The 21,275-nt window shown below is 45.9% G+C and overlaps 1 protein-coding gene and 1 long non-coding RNA gene across 4 annotated transcripts in view; one reads left to right on the top strand and one right to left on the bottom strand.

The window, feature by feature from the left end:
- CHD6 (chromodomain helicase DNA binding protein 6) overlaps positions 1-4,134 on the bottom strand; it is a 241,382-nt gene extending 237,248 nt beyond the window's left edge. For 2 of the 3 annotated variants that reach the window (XM_008274447.4, XM_070051833.1), the window contains exon 1: positions 3,862-4,134. The gene's annotated coding sequence lies outside the window, so the exon portion shown is untranslated. The remainder of the gene's footprint in view (positions 1-3,861) is intronic. The other variant, XM_070051832.1, reaches the window with a different exon arrangement.
- A 141-nt stretch (positions 4,135-4,275) lies between these two features.
- Positions 4,276-16,885, top strand: LOC138844297 (uncharacterized). Its single transcript, XR_011379891.1, has 2 exons — positions 4,276-4,501; positions 16,644-16,885. It is a non-coding gene; the product is annotated as an uncharacterized lncRNA (long non-coding RNA).
- The last annotated feature ends 4,390 nt before the right edge of the window (positions 16,886-21,275 follow it).

The raw sequence follows: 21,275 nt of genomic DNA, 5'->3' as shown, positions 1-21,275 counted from the left end.
CTGTTAAAAAATCAGGTTTTTCCTTGATAAAAGTGTTAGCCTTTCCTTAGGATCATATGGGAAAAAATGATCGCCCATTCGAAAATAAAAATCTCGCTTCCTCGGAATAGGAGCTATTTAAGTTCTATCACAAACACCGTTACAGATTCTAAAGGTCCCAGAATAGAACAACATAAAGAGTAAATGTAGGAGGAGGCACAGAATCACTAGTAAAGACCATAAAAACCCACAAATACAGGTACTACAGGCAAAAACATTTTCCTCTGGATTTAATGCACATAATTTAGTTCAGAAATGGGAACAAGGATGGATATTTTAAAATAACTCCATTTTACTACCTTCAGGACTTATAAGGAAGTAACAGAATTTCTCATGAGGGTATCAACGCCTCCACGACATGAGGTAAAGAAAAGAACATTTTGGCATGGAAAAAGTGACTGGTCCTCCCTCAGTACGTACCAGGCTGTACCTCAGCTCCCAAGTGCCCTGGAGGACCACTCCTACACTAGGGAGGCAAGAGTGCCCTCGCTGTGGCCCAACATCCATCTTCAGTGACAATTTTTGAAATGGAAAAGTAAAAACGACTCTTAGCCTAGCACCATCCCATGAAAACATGACAGACGGCTCAAGCGTTTAAACACATCGTTAGAAAGTTGTTGGAGAAAAGAACATGTACTTTGGATCCAGGTAAACTGGGTTCAAACTCTGGCCTTCTGGCCTTGAGTAAGTTTCTTCATTTCTCTGAGCTGCAGTCCAGCCTCAGGAGGGAGCTATGAAACCAGGGCTAGTCGTTCCATCTCCGTAGCCCTACTACCTGGCTGACTGCTGGCCACACACTAGGCATTTAATCAAGGCAACGTGCTCCTTTTGCTCCCCTCGTAAGGATGGCCCATGCCACTGCAAATGAAAATGTTCTCAAGGGAACGGATATCTAAGCTTTAGCTATTATTCATGTATTTCAAAGAGTTTTCAAAGTAATAACCTGGTACAGGAGAACGCAGGCAGTCCCAAGGAATTTGCTACAGCTTTTCACTTAAATTGAACTATAGCCTTGTACAAGAGATGGAAGTATAAGAGAACCAATAAATATTTATTAAAAACAAAACTATTTCAAGTCTCACTATGCTGGGGGAAGGAGGGGAGATAATACAGGGAGTGAGAGAACAGTGTCTCAGCTGATTTGTGTACTGTCACTGTCCTATGCCATTTTGCTATTGTAAAAGATGTATTTGTAAGTAGAGTTTTTCCATCTCAAAACCTGACCAAAGGGGTGGAAAAGATATGTGGTCCATATTTGACTCCATTTGGTGGTTATCAACACCAAGTCTTTCTGTGAAAACTGAACATCATAGGCTTACACTGGGAACCAAGCCGGAGGTTGGGAATGTGATGGTTTAACACAGAACACTTAACCACAAACTCTGCTCAGAGCAAAGCCACACTTCCAAGAAAACAAAAAATTTTCTTTGAAACTTTTACAAACCAAAGAGATCTGCAAGACACAGTAGCCCAAGGGCCTGTTATTTCCGCTAAGTTCCCTGCAATACTGTAGCAAAATCACAAATAAGATATGGTTTCTGAAGAGATACCATTCTGCTTTGGATTTTTTGTCTTTTGGTTTGCCTTTTTTTTTTTTTTTTTTTTTTTTTTTTTTTTTTTTTTTTGGTATTTGACTTACTTATAAGAAGGATAAACCAATAAACACAAAAAAACGACCTGCTACAGGATTTCCAGAAATGCAGTGGGGTTAGTTGTGGTTCTCCCACTTCACTTCTAACTGGTCTTTCAACTTCTCAACTGGTCTGTCTGAAGTCCGTCTGTTGAGTTCACAGAACCTCAACTATACTAATAATAAATTTTAAAAATTACAAGGGCTATTTAAACGCTGCAGTAAAAGTGATTCTATTGACAGTGGCTGGTGCTAAAACAGAACAGTCAAATGTGAAAAGCAAGGAAACTGCAGAATTAAAAACCATGACTCTGGAAGACTCACACCACACTGAGAGACAACTCTAATTTCACAACAGGTCTACATTTACTTTGTCCATGGCCAGATTTCATGAAGAACAGCAACACAATCTGGTTTACTACAAGGGAGATTCCAAGTCTAACAAAAATGGGTGGGGGTGGGAGATGTACACATTATATTTTAACAGTCTATTAATCAATAAAAAAATTTTAAACTCAAAAGAAATCATAATTCATCTACAAAACTTGCTCTCACACAGAAAGAACTTCAAAATTAATCATCTTCCCACTGCAGATTTCCCCAAGCCTTAGGGCTACAGTGATGCATTACTTATCTGAAACCACCTGCTCTAGTTGGCACAGACCATGTGACCCGACAATTCATGCCTCATCATTTTCTCATACATTGATCTCAAACCTTTCAGAGTTCAGAAAAACTCTGAGGTTCTGAACATGGTCTTCAATCTGGCTTACTGTGCACCCCACGGGGCAGACCCCCGAGAGTCAGATGGCTCACAATCAGCCTGGGGAACCTCTGTCCAGATTTTTCCTAAGGCCACCTGCATACCCTCATGAAGTGAGGTTCTTACAGTGCACACCATTTGGGAAGTGACAGTCCTATCTCGGGCAACGTTCCAGACACCCTGAAAGCCGCAAACACTAAAAATGCTGTATTTCCTCTGTTTACTGGCCTGTTATACCAAAAACGAGTTTTCAGAAGGTGGGGGAACATGGCACCCACACAGCCCCAGAAAAAAGACACCCACAGATGCCAAAGACTCACTCGAAACCTTGGCCAGATTACTAATGGTGCATAAACCCTAATTTGGAGAACATGGGCCTACATGCTAAAAATTGAATTATGCTGCCTTATTAGATCCCACGGTGCTGAAACCAGTCACCTTAGTCATAACTGGAGCTAGGAATACTTTACGTACACAAATACAAAGTGCCTGCTTATGCGTTTTTAATTGGATCAAATCAAACCGAAGCTGCAAACAAACTCAAATTTCAATTATCTCAAGAGTGAGGGGATTTCCTAATAGCGTCTTAAAAAAAAAAAAAAAAAAACACACAGACCTGCCAACGCTCCTGCCCCTCAGACAGGCACGTCCCTGGAAATTTGGGAGCTACCGACTCCGTTACTTCTAACGGCGAAGAAAACAAATACCCCGAAGGGGACAGATGCGGTCCCCCACCCCCAACCTCCGAGCTCAAACATGCAACCTAATAACGCACAAAACTTGGCAGCGGCGCCGCTGGACCCCTCCAGGGCTCCCATTTTCGGGGCGAGCGCGCGCTAGTGCGTAAGAAGGGGGCGGAGGGGCGCGCAGCCCGGGGACGCGCCGGGGCCCCCGCCCCTCCCGGAGCGGCAGCCTGGCACCAGCCCACCCTCCTCCACCCCTGCAAACAGACGCAGGACGCCGACAGAGCAACTTCTCCGCGGGGGCGGCGGCCGCAGCCCCCCGCGCCCCGGCGCTCGGGGGGTCCCTCAGCGGCCCGCCCCGCCGGGGCCCGCGCACGCCCCGCCCCCGCCCGCCGGGCCCGCGGCCGGGGTCCGCCGGACCCCCGCCCCTCGGCGCGGCCCGCAGCGGCGCGCTCCCAAGGACGGCGCCCGGCTCGAAGGTGGCCCGAGCGGCAGCGGGGCGCGGCGGCGGCGGCCAGCCCCTCGCCTCAGGCCGCAGGCCGCTGCCTGCTCTGCGCCAGGCCGCCCGCCCGCCGGCCCCGCTCGGACCCCAGCGCGGCCGGGCCTCGGAGCCGCCGCAGCCCCTCATCCAGGCTCCATTCATAGGGGCACCCCAGCCGGTCTGTCGGGGCGGGGCTGGGGGCCCGCGGACAAGGCCGGTCCGCCGAGGCCGGGAAGGAAAATAAAAAGTTAAGAGAAGAACTTACCTAAAATGGCTCCTGCAGCAGCCAAAATACAAACAGCTATTATTTGGTGAAGTTTAGCTCAGACACCCTGCAAGGACACCCTAACCCAGCTCGGGCCCGCCTTCCCTGCCGCGCCATTGGGCTTCGCCGGCCCAAAACACACCGTCATTGGACACCCTGGCTGTCTCTCAGGAAGAAGCCCATTTCAAGCTTGCTTGCAGGGACGAGTGATGGGCTCGCTCCATTGTGCTCGTATTTGCATGGATGTGATCGCGGCGCTGATTGGCCGGCTCCGGGGCTGCCCCGCCCCCTGCCTCGCGCCCCCCGCTTCGGAGACGCCGCTGCGCGCGGCCCCGCCCCCTGGGACGGAGCGGCAGGGCCACGGGGGCGGGGCAGGGCCGGGGTCCCGCGGGCGCAGGGGGCGGGGTTCTGCACGCCGCAGACCGCAGGCAGGGGGCGGGTACCCGGGGCGCGCGCGGGCAGGGTGGGGGACGGAGCTCTAACCCGCAGGTGGAGGTCTCGCAGGTAGCGAGCCAACGATCTGGCTGCCCCCGGGCTGGCCAGGTGCAGGAGCGGATTGTTGCTGGGGTCCCGCGACGGAGGGGTTCCGCTGGGGCCGAGGTCGCGCGGACAGAGGCGAGGAGCGGCGAGGGTCCTACAGGTCAGGAAAAGCCGATGCGGGGAGGCCCAGCGAGGACGGGAGCCAGGCATCTGCGCCTGGGGCCGCCTGCTGCTTGCTGCTCCGCCTGGCTCCCTGGCTCTCACGCGCTGCTTCCCCAGGCCTCGCACCCCCGGGAGTTTCCACCCGCTGGAAAGACCTCTGTGAAATGAGGCGTCGAGCTGCGGCGTGTTTGTCCCCGGGCCTATTCCCGTGCTATCCTTGCAGCCTCCTCAAGGACGGGGCCCAGCAAATGGCAGAGATGCAACTGATTGTTATTCGCATGTTCTTTTATTCGTTCCTTAGCAGCGAATTCGTGAGCGCCCACTCAATGCTAGACGTTGATTGAAACAGGGGATACGGTGGTCAGTAGGACAAAGCCCTTGCCCTCTTGCAGTAGGTCAGAGAAAGGCAGTAAATAAATACACGGGGCAGGTAGAGATAAATGCCATAGAGAAAATAGATGGAGGAAGGAGGGGAAATGAGACCAGCGATGGGGAGAAGCGATTCCAAAGGAATCAGCCTTGCCTGGCTGAATACTCCGTATGGCAGCGCAGTGCTGCCCCTCCCCCCCGCACCCCAGGCCTTGGCACCCATCAAAAATGCTGTCTGGGGTCTGACTGCAGAGACCCATTTTCCCCCATTTAAAGCAGGATGATGATTCCAAGAGCAGCTCATCCAGTGCATTTAGGATGAGCGTGGTTGGACTGTCTCAACAGTAACTACAATGATAGAACAGAGCCCGCTGCCTCCCCGAAATTCCGCTTTTCCTGAAGCTTTCAGCCTGTGGTCCTTACTCTTTTCTGGATACCAGTTCTTCACTTCTTGGCAGGCACTGAAGATGTGTCCAGTTAAAAGTACTGCCCCCACCCCTCATCCCCCGCCACTCATCTGTCTCTTCTGGGCACATTTCTGTCATTTGACGCAAGGTTGGCCAAGTCTCATGGTTCATCATTCCTCCTCTTCCTTCCTTCCTCAAACTAATACTTATGAAGTACCAACTATGTTCCAGATACGGTTCTAGGCACAAGAGGTACAGCATTGAATAGACAATCAAGCAGAGGGACAAGGTGGGTGAGTATACTGACAGGTGCCTGTCTTCCCTGCCCGGCTGCCTCAAGGGACAGCTTAGCTGACCTCTTACACCTGAGGCAGGATCAGGCAACTGGTAGTCAAAGCTGCTCTGGGCCAAACATCAGGACCAAGACTGCCAGAGCTCAGAACAGCCCTCGTGGGGCTCAGGTCTATACACTTTCCGTGTCCACAAGACTTGTAACAGAGACAGACTTGATGGGTCCTACATGGGATTCAAGTGGCCCTCCCTTAGCATGATGAAGTCCCCTGCCCATAAAAGTTGAAATAATATGCACTTCAAGATGGGAAATGGTGGGCCAGTGCCGCGGCTCAATAGGCTAATCCTCCGCCTTGCGGCGCTGGCACACCAGGTTCTAGTCCCAGTCGGGGCGCCGGATTCTGTCCCGGTTGCTCCTCTTCCAGGCCAGCTCTCTGCAGTGGCCAGGCAGTGCAGTGGAGGATGGCCCAAGCACTTGGGCCCTGCACCCCATGGGAGACCAGGATAAGTACCTGGCTCCTGCCTTCAGATCAGCGCAGTGCGCCTGCCGCAGCGCACCGGCCCGCGCCGGCCATTGGAGGGTGAACCAACGGCAAAGGAAGACCTTTCTCTCTGTTTCTCTCTCTCACTGTCCACTCTGCCTGTCAAAAAAAAAAAAAAAAAAATAGGCGTTGTCATGCAGGGGGTTCAGCTACTCCTTGGGATGGCCACATCCCATGGTTCCAGTCCTGGTTACTTCACTTCCAATTCACCTTACTGCTAAAGTGATCCTGGGGAGGCAGCAGGCAGCCACACACGTGGTTGAGTCTCTGCCAGCTATGGAGTTCCAGGCTCCTGGAATTAGCGTGGCCCAGCCCTGGCTGTGCTGGCATTTGAAGAGTATACCAGCAGATAGAAGACTGTGCGTGTGTGTGCATGTGTTTCTCGTTGCTTTTCAAATAGAAAAGGGAAATCCATGCCTAGTTTTTTCATAGTATGCATTTCTATGAACGTTTTGAAGATCTCTCTTAAGAAATGCGGGAGAAATGGGACACTAGACAGAGGAAGAAGCATGTATGTCTTTTTTTTTTTAAAGATTTTATTTATTTATTTGAAAGAGTTACACAGAAAGAGAAGGAGAGGCAGAGAGAGAGAGAGAGATCTTCCATCCGCTGGTTCACTCCCTAATTGGCCGCCATGGCCAGAGATGCGCCAATCCGAAGCCAGGAGCCAAGAGCTTCCTCTGGGTCTTGCCATGCAGGTGCAGGGGCCCAAGGACTTGGGCCATCTTCTACTGCTTTCCCAGGCCATAGCAGAGAGCTGGATCGGAAGTGGAGCAGCTGGGACTCGAACTGGCGCCCAAATGGGAAGGCAGCTCTGCAGGCAGAGGCTTTACCCACTACGCCACTGCACCAGCCCCGAAGCATGTATGTCCTTTGCACAGAGGTAAGAGACCATCTGGGGAGGTGAGGGAGTGGGAGGGAGAAGGAAGTTCGACTTGTTAGCAGTCACTGTTCTCAAACATTGAGAAAAGTCAGTAGCACCTAAGAAGTTAAACACAGACACACAATGCTGGGTCAACCAAAAAGAAATCAGTAGGGGTCTGTGATTGATTCACAGACGAGTGGGCCAGAAAGGGCAAAGGAAGGGTCTGGAGGCTACAGCAGAGGCAGCAGGCTTGACCTTGGAAGACTCAGGTTTGCAGAACAGAGAGGGGTTAGTGGAATCTGACTCTCAGAGCACTTCAGTGGTGCCTGTGGCCTGTGGGGAGGCTCTGGAGGGGAAAGAAGCAGCTGCATTGTTTTTAGCCATAGCCATTTATGGTAATATCTTGGCTCTGCATTCTCCGGGAGCAGAGACTGATTGTTTAGGGCAAGTGTGGGGCAAAAGGAGTAAGGTTGGAAAGAAGGAAGTGTCAATACCAGGGTGATTATTAATCTGGACTCCATTAAGTATGGCTGATTGCTTCTGCTCCAGGGATTATCCTCTGAGAAGCCATGTTAAATGAGTCACAGTATGGCCTCTGGGACGGGGAAGGGAAGGGAACTTATCCACCCTCTCATCACCTGTTGGAGAAAGATTCATACCCAGGAGTTCAGGCCTTAGTGCATCCCAAAACTCGATGTCAACAGAGAGCCTGGCAAGAGGCACTCGGCAGGGCCATGAGGCAAGATGCTATCAGAGTGCAGTTGTGTAAAGTCAGATGGAGGCCATGCAGAGCTGGCGGCCACGGCAGCCACTGGACGAGAGGTAGCTGATGCTACAAGGCTCTGAAAATCTGCTCAGGGGTGATGCCTGTGCTGCATGCATTTCTGTACTGTATAGTATGTTCCCATTTCCACAGGGCCCCAGAAGAACAACCCTCAAGGGCTCTGAAAGGAGCCACAGAAAAGCTTCCTGTACTTCTAGAACTTTCTGAGACCAATTCCACAAACACAAGTCACATCCTGCCTGACTGGTTCTCTTGCTTTCCTGCCTCTATTCATTTCTCTGATTCTTTCAGTAGACTGTAAGCTTCTTTTTAAAAAAAATTTTTTAAATCTATTTGACAGGTAGAGTTATAGGTAGAGAGAGAGACAGAGAGAAAGGGCTTCTCTCCGTTGTCTCACCCCCCAAACCGGCCGCCACAGCCGGCGCTGCACCAGTCCGAAGCCTGGAGCCAGGTGCCTCCTCCTGGTCTCCCATGCGGATGCAGGGCCCAAGGACCTGGGCCATCCTCCATTGCCCTCCCAGGCCACAGCAGAGAGCTGGCCTGGAAGAGGAGCAACCGGGACCAGAACCCGGCGCCCACACGGGATGCCGGCGCCGCAGGTGGAGGATTAGCCAAGTGAGCCATGGCGCTGGCCCCGGTAAGCTTCTTTATCATTCTTATTTATAAATCTGTGGCAGGAAGAAAAAAAGGCTATTTTCACTAGCCCATTTCATTTCCCTCCTAAGATCATAGCAAAATTACATTACTCAGTCATCATCAGGTGGGCCTGTAATGAATCTGGACAGAAGTGATGCGTGTATCCCATCTCTGGGATTCCCCTACAAAATCCCGTCTAACCCTCCAAACTCCCTGCCTGTCCTCATCTGTTGGCCAGATACAAAAACATCTAGGAGAGGACCCAAAGGCCTCGGGAAATGGCGATGGCGAGAGCCTGCGTCCCTGACTGGCTGCGTGGAGCGGAACACCCATGCTCACCTGCACAGACTAGGCTATGAGCAAGAAATAAGCTGACACAGTGTCAAGTCACTGAGATGTGAAGCTGCTACAGCTGTGGGCATGCCCTGACTATGATAGTATTTGTTTTACTTTCATTCCATGTCCCTCCAGGGCAGGCATTGTGTTTTCAACTCAAGCAATCACGCAATGCCTGTCACATAGTAGGTGGTGCTCCATGTATAAATGAACATGAATAAGCTGATTCCTGAGCCTGGACTGAAAGGATTAGACATAGAATGCCAGGCAAAGTGACAGGTAGGAAAATGTTCCATGAAGGGCAGAGGTGGAGAGACTAGAGATTATGTCGGTTCTTAGCACTGAGAAAGATTCATGATGAGGGAAGGAGATAGCTAGTGTGGAGCTAGAGAGATGGCTAGGGCCGAGTCACAAAAGGTCTTATATGTTACATGAAAGAGTTTGATAAGACCTATTAGAGAGTTGTAAACAAGGATACAATCCAGTTTATGTTTAAGAAAGATTCCTCTAGCTGCCTAAAAGGATGAATTGGAAAGGAAGAGGTGACTATATGGATTTTTCAAAGGCAACTTTTGCCTTTTTCTCAAATCATTCATCTTATAAGATCACTAAAAAGAGGGTTTGTGGTCAAGTTGGTCTGGAAAGCTGTACGATCTGTTGCCCCTTTCGGATATTTTTGGAGGTTGTTTATTAACATCTTAAAAAAAGCAGTCCTGGGGCCAGCGTGGCTGTGCAGTGGGTTAAACGGCCACAGGTGACTCCGGCGCCCCATATCAGAGCCCAGTTCAAGTCTGATCGCTCTGTTTCTGATCCAGCTCCTACTGATGTGCCTGGGAAAGCAGTAGAAGATGGCCCAGGTACTTGGGTCCTTGCCACCCACAGGAGACGTGGATAGAGATCCTAGATCCTGGCTTCTGCCTGACCCAGCACCAGCCATTGTGGCCATTTCTCTCCTCTCTGTCATTCTGCCTGTCAAATAAAGAAATCTTTTTTTAAAAAAATGAGCAGTCCTACATTTATGAAATCTGTTCAACTGTAATGTAGTAATTCTCAATTTATTTGACCACAGAACCTGCTTTTCTTTAACACCTAGTATAACTAATATCACATTAGATTAGATTTGGCTGCAATAATATAAAAGGAGGGGAAAAACATAAGATTAGAGCTTATTTTTTGTCTTGCTTAAAGGAAATCTGAGAAGCAGGCAATCCAAGTGAATTGGTAGCTCTATTACTCTTTCAGAACTCCAGGTCTCAGTATTTTTTTTAAGCATGTATTTTATTTATTTGAAAGAGTTACAGAGAGAGGTAGAGACAGAGAGGAAACTCTTCCATCAACTGGTTCACTCCCCAAATAGCCACAATAGCCGGAGCTGAGCTGATCCAAAGCCAGGAGCTTCATCTGGGTCTCCCACATGGGTGCAGAGGCCCAGGACTTGGTCTGTCATCCACTGCTTTCCCAGGTACATTAGCAGGGAACTAGAGCATCTAAGGTTCAAATCGGCACACACATGGGCTGCTGGTGCTTCAGGCTGGGGCTTTAACCTGCTGTGCCCCAGTGCCAGCCCCCAGGGCCTCGGTATTTTTGCTCCACCATCCCTAGCTCGCCTTCCCAAGGTTACTTCATGGTCCAAGATGGCTGCTGGAGCACTATCCACATGTCCTTAGAAGGCAAAAGGAAAAGCAAAGTGGAAAACATGGAGCTGAGTCCTGCCCGAAAGAGCCTTCCTGGAAATACTAGATATTACTTTTGCTTACATCTCATTTAGCAGAACTTGGTTACATGACAACAACAAACTGCAAAGGAGGCTGGGAAATTTGGTACTTCGTTTTGCTTTTCTTTGTGCCAAGTTAAAAATTGGATCTGTCACTAAAGAGTTGGGAGACTCACTAACAGTCTTCGACACAATGTCCCACAGAATTAACATTCCTCAACACATACGTAGGGATAAAATGACTAAGTAAGGAGTTTGATTTTTTTAAACATTCCTCACAGCTTTGCTGCGGTATAATTCACATACCATATAATTTGCTTACTGCAAATGTATGGTTTGAGGATGTTTGCTGCTATCACCACAGGCCAGTGTTAACACATTCCCATCACCTGAAAGTTCCCTCTTCCCGTTTGCAATCAAGCCCCTCTCCACCCCTAGGCCTAAGCAACCACTGATCTGCTTTCTTCTTAGCATCTTTACCTTTTCTAGAAAATTCAGACAAATGCAGTTGTGCAACATGTAGTCTTGGATGTCTGACTTGTTTCATTTAAGACAATATTTTTGTGGTTTATGCATGTTATATAGCATGTTATGTGGGTTCATTCTTTCTTATTGATGAATAGTATCCCATGGTATCTTTTTTTTTTTAAGGGGGAGAGGGAGGGAGAAGGGAGGGGAGGAGAGAAGGAAAGGATTTTTTGTTTGTTTGTTTGTTTTATTTTTTTTATTTATTTGACAGGTAGTTATAGACAGTGAGAAAGAGAGACAGAGAGAAAGGTCTTCCTTTTGTTGGTTCATTCCCCAAATGATCGCCATGGCCGGCACTGCACCAATCCGAAGCCAGGAGCCAGGTGCTTCTTCCTGGTCTCCCATGCAGGTGCAGGGGCCTAAGCGCGTGGGCCATCCTCCACTGCCCTCCTTGGCCACAGCAGGACTAGGAGCAACCGGGACTAGAACCCTGCGCCCATTTGTGATGCTGGTGCTGCAGGCAGAGGATTAACCAAGTGAGCCACAGTGCCAGCCCCCTTCCCATGGTATCAATATGCCACCTTTTGTTTATCCACTCACCAAATGATGGTCATTTGGATTGTTTTCACTTTGGGCTGTTATGAATAATGCTGCCATGAACCTTCACATAAAAGTCTTTATATGGACAATTGTATTCATTTTTCTTGGTGTATACAGAAGGATATTGATGTTTAAGTTGAATGCATTCATTCAAAGAAAGGATATTTATGGAATGCCTACTGACAGTACTCTACTAGATGCCAAGGATACAATGGTAAATAAAATTTGGCGCAAACAGGCCTTATAGAGCTTGCAGTCCATGGTAGAGACAAATCATTCATTAGTCCGGTAGTTAAGCAAACAAGTAAAACTTCAGAGCAATGGTAAATACTATCCACAGCTGGTCTATGGTGCTGTGAAGTTGGGCTAGAAGGGTCAGCCTTGGTCATGGAGGTCACAAAAGCTGTCCTTTAGCTGAGAGCTGAAGCATAGGTACTTAGTCTCTCATGAGTTCCGTCCTTCTAAGTAATATGAGGTCATACACTTATTTCCAATAATGCTATTCTTGAAGAAAACTTTGAACCAGTTTACAGGTGTGTTGGTCTCAGGTGGTTTTAACCTCTTAGAGTGCTTTGAAAACTCTGAAGCAAATATAACCAAATGTCAATCAGAGTTAGTTAAGGGCCATCTCCTTTTTTATTTTCTGTACTTTTCTATATGTTTCAAACATTTCACAATTAAAGTTTTTTAAAATACATTTTTTTATTCCCCTGGGAATTGTAGCTGCCAAGCTGTGCTTGTCTTGTTGGACATTAACCTCACTTCCCCTCTATGGGAAGAGTCATGGCTGAAAGGTTAAATTCTGAAACCAGAAACTGGCATTGAAGGAGGATGCTGTTGGCCAGTGATGCAGGGCTACAACTACCCAATGCCCGTATCTCCACCCTGTGGGTGAATCTGCCCCTGTCCTCTCATCAAGGCACCATTCCCCAGGATAAAACAGGATTAAAAATAATTAAGCCTGTAGCCATTGGAACTCTGCAGATCTGGTTCAAATCCCAGCTTTTTCACTAGTGATCTTAAGAAAGTCACTTCACTTAGAATCTAGTGATTCTTTTTTTTAAAGATTTATTTATTTATTTGAAAGTCAGAGTTACACAAAGAGAGAAGGAGAGGCGGGGAGAGAGAGAGAGAAAGAGAGAGAGAGAGAGATCTTCCATCTGCTGATTTACTCCCCAATGGGCCACAAAGGCTGGAGCCGAAGCCAGGAGCCAGGAGCTTCTTCTGGGTCTCCCACGTGGGTGCAGGAGCCCAAGGGCTTGAGACATCTTCTACTGCTTTCCTAGACCTCAGCAGAGAGCTGGATCGGAAGTGGAGCAGCCAGGACTCAAACCAGTGCCCATATGGGATGCCAGCACTGCAGGCGGCAGCTTTACCCGCTACGCCACAGCACCGGCCCCTAGAATCCAGTGATTCTAATACTAAGGTTGATGTATAGATTAAATGATTGGTGCACAGTACTTAGCACCATAACTGTTTAGCAAGTTACTCATTGCTACCTTGTTATTCCATCCTCTCCTTGGGCTCCTGTTTTCTTATGTTCTGTATGGACTTTCCCCTTCATTGACTTTCTGTTTTTGAAACATATTAATTCCGTGGATTTGGCTGAAGTCCATCTCTGTTCTTCTTGCCTTTGACCCGGGGGATCTTCTATTCTTCAGAGTCCCTTCTGTTATCTATACCTTATTTATTAATCTGATTGATTTAACTCTTAAAGTGCTGCAGAATTCTCATTTTCACCCATGTGTAACACTGTTACTACTATTTTGATTTTTTAAAATCTGAGTTCATATAAATGACCATAGTCCATCTCAGTTACTATAATTTATGGAAAGCTATACCTCAAATGTTCTTGGGGAGGAGTTTCTTAAAACATTTGTCACCGTACCCTGAAACAGCTTCATAAATCCTTCGTTCTCACTTGGAACATACTTTCTTGCATGGAGTATTACACAGTTTTTGCCATAAAAATTTGCTTAAGCTGAAACTTTCTTCTAAGCTTCAAGTTGTGTGGAATCTTTTCCCTTATGTGTGCAATTCTACCTTCAGCATTACTGACCAATTTAGAGACCTACCATCTGCAAAATGACAATAAAAGAAGCACTATTGTTTTACATTCTAGGAGCAAAACACCACGGTTTTTAAGATTAGTTTCCATGTTTTTGCTGAAATAAAGCATAGTAGCTATCCTCCAAGATGATCTCCACCTATTGGGATTCAAGCCTTTTGTCATCTCTGCCCATGCTGAATAGAGTTGATTTGTGTAACCAGTAGGATATTGCTGAAACAACGCAGTGTGACTCCCAAGGCAAGGCCATAAACCCCACTGCAGCTTCTGCCTTGCTGTCCTGGATCATTTGTGATGGGAAAAGTCAGTTGCCGTGGCTTGAGGATATTTAGCCAGCCCTATGGATAGGTCTGGGTGGTGAGGACCTGAGCCTGTTGCCAACAGCCATGTGAATTCACCATCTTGCAACTGAATTCTCCATGTAGTCAATCCGTCAGATGAGACTGTGTTCCCAGCCAACATCTTGACTGTAATTTCACAAGAGACCGCTCTGTCTCTCAACTAAACCTCCCTCAAATTTCTGAACTACAGAAACTGTGAGACAATAAATATTTATTATTGGTTTTAAACCAAGCTTTGGGAATAATCTGTTATGCAGCAATAGATAATGAATACACTCAGTATTTCTTGGGGTGATATAAGTGACATCCATCATTAACTTACTGTATATGTAAAGCATGATTATTATAAAAGCTTGCCCAAATAGTAAGTGTTTTTCTTAACATCTGCTTTATATCCAGATATTGTAAGTTGTTCCATGGCTCATTTCAGTCTCATTCAAGGGACGTGTGTTGACTATATGATTCAAAAGTTGTTAGTGACAGGAAAACCCAGATCATCCATCAGCAAGTTGGACCAGATGGATGGCAATAAGCTGTGTTTCTCCATCCAGTCCCATTTATTATGAACGATTCTTGGGCTCTCATTACTGCAGGTAAAACTCTGAATACCAGGCAGTCCCCCTCTATAACTTTTTCTTCTTCCTGGAACATAACTTAATAGAAAATAAAGTTGGAGGGAAAGATGTCTTTGTGCTAATAAAACATGGGCTGTTAATCAGATAGTTCATAGTAGCTAATAGTTATTGAACTCTTAATATGTCCCGGGCACTGTTGTAAGTGGTTTACATGTATTAACATATTTAATTATTTTGTTTTTAATGATTTTATTTATTTATTCAAAAAGCAGAGTGAGAAAAAGAACTTCTGTTTAAGGGACCAGCATTGTGGTACAGTGGGTTAAGCAGCCTGTGATGCTTGATCCCATATCAGCATCCATGTCCTTATGGAAGATATTTTTCTCTCTGTATCTCTCTCTGTCACTCTGCCTTTCAAATAAATAAAATAAAATAAAGAGATCTTCTATCCTCTGGTTCACTCCTCAAATGGCCACAAGAGCTGGGGCTGAGACTTGAACTGGCACTCCAATATGGGATGCCGGTATTATAAACTGCTGTTTGTGACCACAATGTCGGTCCCCCCCCATAGTTAATTCGCATAAAAGAAAAAATTGTTATTACCTCCATTTTACAGATGACAAAACTAAGGCACATCACTTCAGCACCGTCTCGGTCCTTCAGCTGTAAGCTTAGGTGCTGAAGTGAGGCAGTAGCTGCCATACCTCCAGCAGTTCAGTCCAAAGTCTTATGTTCCCCTAGGCTCCTGCTGTAGGTATCACAAGCAAAAACAAGGATGAGATTTTACAGGAGGAACAGTGGAAAGAAGAAAAAAAGTATAAAAAATATTTGCAGAACACAGATGTTGTGTTAGTGAATTTTATGTGTCTATTTGACTTGGCTAAGGGATGTGCAGACAGCTGGCAAAACAGTATTTCTGGGTGTGTCTGTGAGAGGTGTTTCCAAGAGATTAGCATTTAAATCAGGGGACTGCTTAAAGAAGTCTGTCTGTCTCTTTCTCTCTCTCTTTGTGTGTGTGTGTGTGTGTGTGTGGTGTCTCCTTGAGCTGGGACATCCATCATCTCCTGCCCTTGGACATTCAAGCTCCGGGTTCTGAGATCTCTACACTCCGGGACTGACACCTGCACACTCTGCAACTCCCACCGTCTGAGTTCAGACCTTCAGACTTGTACTCAGGGTTATACCAAGGCTTCCATGGTTCTCAGTCCTCTGGACTCAGATGAATTACATAACTGGCTTTCCTAGTTCTCCAGTTTACAGATGGCAGATAGTGGAACTTCTCAGCCTCCATAATCAAGTGAGCCAATTTTCACAATAAGTCTACCGTGTGTGTGTGTGTGTGTGTGTGTCCTATTGTTTCTGTTTCTCTGGAGAACCCAGACTAATGCAGATGTCTTACACTAATATAAAATGATAGACAGCCACAGCTTAGCTTGACTGGCTTAGTTGAGGGCAATAGCTCTCAAAGTGTGGTTCTTGGATCAATAGCAGCATCTGGCACCTTGCTAGAAATCCAAATTTTTGGACTCCAACTCAAACCAACTGGATGAGAAACCCTGGGGGTGAGGCTAGCTGACTGTGCTTAGAAGCATCCTATGGTCTGAGATCTACTGAGTTAGGGGACCCAGCTTGGCTGAACCTGGGATGTGTGATTCCAGAGCTCTTGACAGCTGGGGATAGTCATTCAAGTGCCGATTTTGAAGTCTGACAGCAACAATAAGAGAGATTGTTCTAGCCAAAAAGAAACATGACTATCATTCTCTCCCATAGAATCATGCAGAGCTCTCCCACATGCCTTCAGTGCTCCCTATTAAAGACAGATTCCTGGGCTAGAATGAAACTTGAAAATATGGATTAAATGCCCATGGTGGCAGGTGAAAGCTATGTTGAGAGGTGGCTGAAAGAGACCCAGCCACCTTATAGCAAAATTAGACTGTATAATATTCACTAACTATTATAACAAGTATACTCACAAAATAATAATAGCTCCGATAAAAAGAAGTTGATTTCTAGCTCATATAGTGTTTTAAGATGAGTATTTCAGGGGCTGGCGCTGTGGTGCAGTGGGTTAAAGCTCTGGCCTGAAGTGCCAGCATCCCATATGGGCACCGGTTCTAATCCCTGCTGCTCCTCTTCCGATCCAGTTCTCTCCTATGGCCTGGGATATCAGTAGAAGATGGTCCAAGTCCTTGGGCCCCTGCACCCGCGTGGGAGACCCAGAAGAAGCTCCTGGCTCCTGGCTTCGGATCGGCGCAGCTCTGGCCATTGCGGCCATCTGGGGAGTAAACCAATGGTTGGAAGACCTCTCTCTCTCTCTCTGCCTCTCCTACCTCTGTGTGACTCTGACTTTCAAATAAATAAAATAAATCTTAAAAAAAAAAAGAAAGATGAGTATTTCTGGTTGACAAGTCACACTCCTCTAGCTGGTGATCCAGGGGTCCCGGTTCCTTTTATCTTCATCCAATAAGGGTTTTGTCATCTGCATCCAACTAGCAGGAAGAGAGATTGTGGTCAGGGTGAAGACTTTGTCTCTTCATAAAAAGCAAGGACGCACATCACTTCTTCTTGCACATTATTGGCTGGAACTCACTTACATGGTCATGCCAAACCACAAGTGAAGCTGAGAGACATAGTCTACCTGTATGCCCAGGAAGAAGAAATGAGTTGTGATGAAGAGATAGGAAAATCTTTCATCAGGAACAAAGTAAGAGGATAGAAATAGCTGGACTCTGAGCTCCTAGAGATGAAGAATTCTATTTCCTTTTTCACCAATAGTCTCAGTACACAATAAGTATGTTATGATGCTCAGCGAATATTGGTCAAAGAGGGAAAACATTAAAAATGTGTGGCGTACCTGTTTCAGCTCTTCCTTCCCAGATCCATGGAGAAATTCTGGCTAGTTCACCACATTCCTTCCGTTGATCCTGGTTAGTCCCAGAATCCTTATCAATTCAGCGCCCCAGGCAGACATCACCAATCAACAAGGAATGGCTTGCAGTGTGGAATTTATTTGACATCTCTGGACTTTCTGGCTGTAGTCATGTGATCTGTAAAATGGGTTTGAGTCCTGTCTAGGCAATTTCTCATCATTGTTGCAAGGATAAAATAAGAGGCAGCATATGAAACAGCATTTATGTAAACCTAAGGATTATTATTGTGGATTTCAAGTGTAGCTTCTTTATGGGACGTCAATGTACACACCTTTTAAGTATCATTTTTAGAGGCCTTAGTGCCAGTCAAAGCCTGTGTATAAACCAGTGACCTTAAGTTGTTGAAATGTCAGTGCCTTCAAAATCCTTTGACTCGGGACCTTAAAATCTCCCAACTGCTCAGGAAATGACATCTTCCCAGACCAGATTGCTGATCTGTCACAGGAAGTGCCCCTTCTTATTCACTTCGAAAATATTCATTTGGTCAAGACTCTGATGGAAGCACATTTCCCATTAAATATTTCTTGAAGTGTTTTGAAGAAATATGAACCATGCCTTCATGGAGCCACTGTGAACTCCCTGATGTCCCAACATTTCTGCTTGCCCAACAAAAGAATAATATCTGTAGAGGAGCTGAGCTACCCAGACTTGCCCAAACAGAATCACTCCCGTTTGAACTTGTGCCCATGAATGGATTCTTGACCTTGAAACTATACAGGAAACTAGCAGTCATTTAGCCACAATTTTCAGTGGTCATGTCTTGAAATGGTTGGTCATGAGGTAAATGGCTAGTAATTTGTCACTAATCATACATAAAGTACCACAGTCTGAATGATTTAACTTTCTTTTAAAAAATAAATGGAAGCAATTATTTTTATAATAATGTCATTCCTATGCATTTGCACTCAGATCTGCTCTCCTGAGCAATGGAGCAGGGGGTGGCATTTTAGTTGAGTGCTGGGGATTTCTCACAGCCCACAGTCTACCTTATCTATGTCTCAGCCTGTGGTGAGAGACCATTAACTATTCTGACAACTATAAATTATGGTAGTGTTTCTGAGGGGTGATTTTATAGTTTTTGCTGCTATTTATGCTTTTTATTTCAAGTAGTATATGCTTTCTCATCTTATTAATTGTACCTCTGGGGCAGAAAGTTGGGGAGGGGGAATAAAACTTGTTGGTAAAAATAAAGTTCACCATATTTATGTGGTTTCCCTTATATAATGGCAATTTTTGAGATCTTTAAATGACTTTTTTCATTATTAAAGTATTTGCAAAATGTTTTTATGACCTTCACACTATAAACATTTTAACATTACTATTTGTCTTACTTCCCTGGAGAAGAAAACCCAACATAGATTGCGAACAGTATGGGTTTCACCTGCACCTCTTCATGGGGTGGGGTTGGGGGGAAATATAGCAGAAAAACATTAAGACACGCAGCTGTAATCTGGTACCTTTCTAACACACACACACACACACACACAGAAGCTTGTGTGCACACAAACACATATTGCATGGTTACCTATTGCCTTTATGCCTTCTGGACATAACCAGGAGAAAGATCAGAGTTAACAAAGAAAAAGTCAACATAGGTAGGGCTCTGTAAACTAAGTTTGATTCCAGGAAGACCCATTGTCATATAGCCAGTATGAAGCACCACAGGCAGAACTGAATGAGGATTTGGAACTAGGATCAGAAAAAGAGGTGGTTGAGAAAAATGGGTAGAATGACCTGTTTTCATGAGCAGGTCCAAAATGTGTGTGTGTGTGTGTGTGTGTGTGTGTGTGTGTTTGAGATCTTGAAAGGGCATTGTTTGATTAAGCCGGCACCGCGGCTCACTAGGCTAATCCTCCGCCTTGTGGCGCCGGCACACCGGGTTCTAGTCCCGGTCGGGGCGCTGGATTCTGTCCCAGTTGCCCCTCTTCCAGGCCAGCTCTCTGCTGTGGCCCGGGAGTGCACTGGAGGATGGCCCAAGTACTTGGGCCCTGCACCCCATGGGAGACCAGGAGAAGTACCTGGCTCCTGCCATCGGATCAGCGCGGCGGCCATTGGAGGGTGAACCAACGGCAAAAGGAAGACCTTTCTCTCTGTCTCTCTCTGTCCACTCTGCCTGTCAAAAAAAAAAAAAAAAAAAAAAAAGGCATTGTTTGATTAAAGAGTCAGAGGCAAAGCAGATTTGGGTAGCTCATGAATGATTATATAGAGGCTTGGACAGATGGATAAATTGATGTGTGAATTATAGGTGGATGGGTGGACAATAGAATGGATAAATGCATATAATGAAATTAGGATAAATGATTGATATGACTGATAAGTGAATGGTGGGTAAATGAATGATTAGTTGGACTAATGGATAAGTAAATGGGCAACTGGATGAATAGATAAATACATACATAGATGAGCAAATGGATGACCAAACAGATGAATTCATGAATGAAGATAAAGATAGATTAATGAACAAACAGATGGAAGAACATAGAAATGGATAAAGGATGTGGAAGGCAGAATAACAGTGATTTAAAGATGTTTCCAACTTAATTCTTAGAACATAAGAGTAAATTAGATTGCATGGCAAAGAGGAGTTAAGGTTGAGAGCTGGTTGACCTGGAGAAGGAAGATCATCTTTGTGGGCCCAGCATAATCACAGGGTTCCTTATTAGTGCAGGAGAAGGCAGAAGAGACAGAGTCATGGAGAGAGTTGAAGACGCTCTGCCCTTGGTATTGAAGGTGGAGGAAGACCAGGAGTATGGGTAACCTCAAGCTGGAAAAGGTAGGGAAACAAATTTTCCCTTAGGTCATCCATAAGGACTGCACCCTTACCAACACTTTAATTTTAGTCCCTTAGGACCTCCATTGGACTTCTGACCTCTGGAATGCTATGGTATTAAGTCTTTGTTGTCTTAAACTGCTAAGTTTGTAGAATTTATGACAGCAATAATAGAAATGGGTAAATACATCAGTGAGTAATTAAATGGATGGAAGATGGATGAATACTTGAATGACTAAATGGTTGGATGACAAATGGACAGATACAAAGCTAGATATGTGGGAGGCTGGATAGATACAAGGATGAGTGAATGGATATATGAATAAATGATTGGCTGGCAGAAGAGATAAGTGAAGAAATGGATACCTGAATAGATGGAAACACAGGTAAGTGGATGTGTAGATAAATGGATATATAAACCCATGAAGAGAAAAAATGTGGGTAGATGTATAGATACATGAATAGAGGGATGGTTGTCTGGTGGGTGGGTAAACAAACACATGATGTGGTGAATGGTATGGTGGATGACTAAATGGATATATTAATAGTAACCATTGAATAGATACTTGGTTAAGATCTAACTGGATAGGGGCCAGCACTATGACATAGTGGGTAAAGCTACTGCCTGAAATGACAGTATCCCAAATGGGTGCTGGTTCAAGTCCTGGTTGTTCCACTTCTGATCCAGCTCCCTGCTGATATGCCTGGGAAAGCACAGGAAGATGGTCCAAGTCTTTGGGCCTTTGCTCCAACATGGCAGACCTGGAAGAAGCTCCTGGCTCCTGGCTCCTTTACTGATGGAAGACTGGCTCCTTGCTTTGCACTGGCCATTGCGGCCATTTGGGGAGTGAACCAGTGAATGAAAGATTCTCTCTCTCTCTCTCTCTCTCTGCCTCTGCCTTTCAAGTGAATAAATAAATCTTTTTTAAAAATCTAATTGGGTAGATGGTACTTGAGTGTGTGTATACATGCACAAATAAATAAAAATGCCTTATGCTTAAAGACAGAAGCAGTGTATTTGACCTGAAATGTGGACTAATTGAACATTAGCAAAGTTCCCAATTAGAAGAGGAGAC

This window comes from Oryctolagus cuniculus, chromosome 11 (genome assembly GCF_964237555.1).
Source record: "Oryctolagus cuniculus chromosome 11, mOryCun1.1, whole genome shotgun sequence".
Taxonomy (NCBI): Eukaryota; Metazoa; Chordata; class Mammalia; order Lagomorpha; family Leporidae; genus Oryctolagus; species Oryctolagus cuniculus.
This window is presented reverse-complemented; position numbering and strand designations above follow the sequence as displayed.